Source organism: Kryptolebias marmoratus, linkage group LG16 (assembly GCF_001649575.2).
Source record: "Kryptolebias marmoratus isolate JLee-2015 linkage group LG16, ASM164957v2, whole genome shotgun sequence".
Taxonomy (NCBI): domain Eukaryota; kingdom Metazoa; phylum Chordata; class Actinopteri; order Cyprinodontiformes; family Rivulidae; genus Kryptolebias; species Kryptolebias marmoratus.
Genome location: NC_051445.1, coordinates 7,043,254 through 7,043,712, shown reverse-complemented (window position 1 = coordinate 7,043,712; position 459 = coordinate 7,043,254).

Below are 459 nucleotides of genomic sequence, written 5' to 3'. Positions count from 1 at the left end.
GGAACCAAAACCCAGATCCTCACACAGGTGAGTACTTTGCATTGGCAGGATCCCAAAGACAAAAACCAGACTGGTTCCAGGAGGTCGAAGATTCTTCTGAGGTAACAAAGGCAAAAACAAGTTTTCATTAAAACACATGTTCACAGATCACAGGTCTAAACAGAGGCTCAGCAACTTTACCACTGCAAGGTAATGCTCCAGCGCTGGTCTGGTTCCTGCCGCAGCCTTAAGTACACCTGTCTTCATAATCAGCCTGATCTGTCACAGGTGAGGTGGGAGTGGTGGCAAGATGATGATCCTCATCTGACAACGCCCACCAGGAAGTACTCACACACACTCAAATAAAACACCAGTAATCCACAATCCCCACACCACCCTTATTTATTGAATGAAGATACAAGAGTATGTACAGGTGACTGTATTCACTGTCTGGTCTTAAGTGAAGATTTTTCTGAGGTG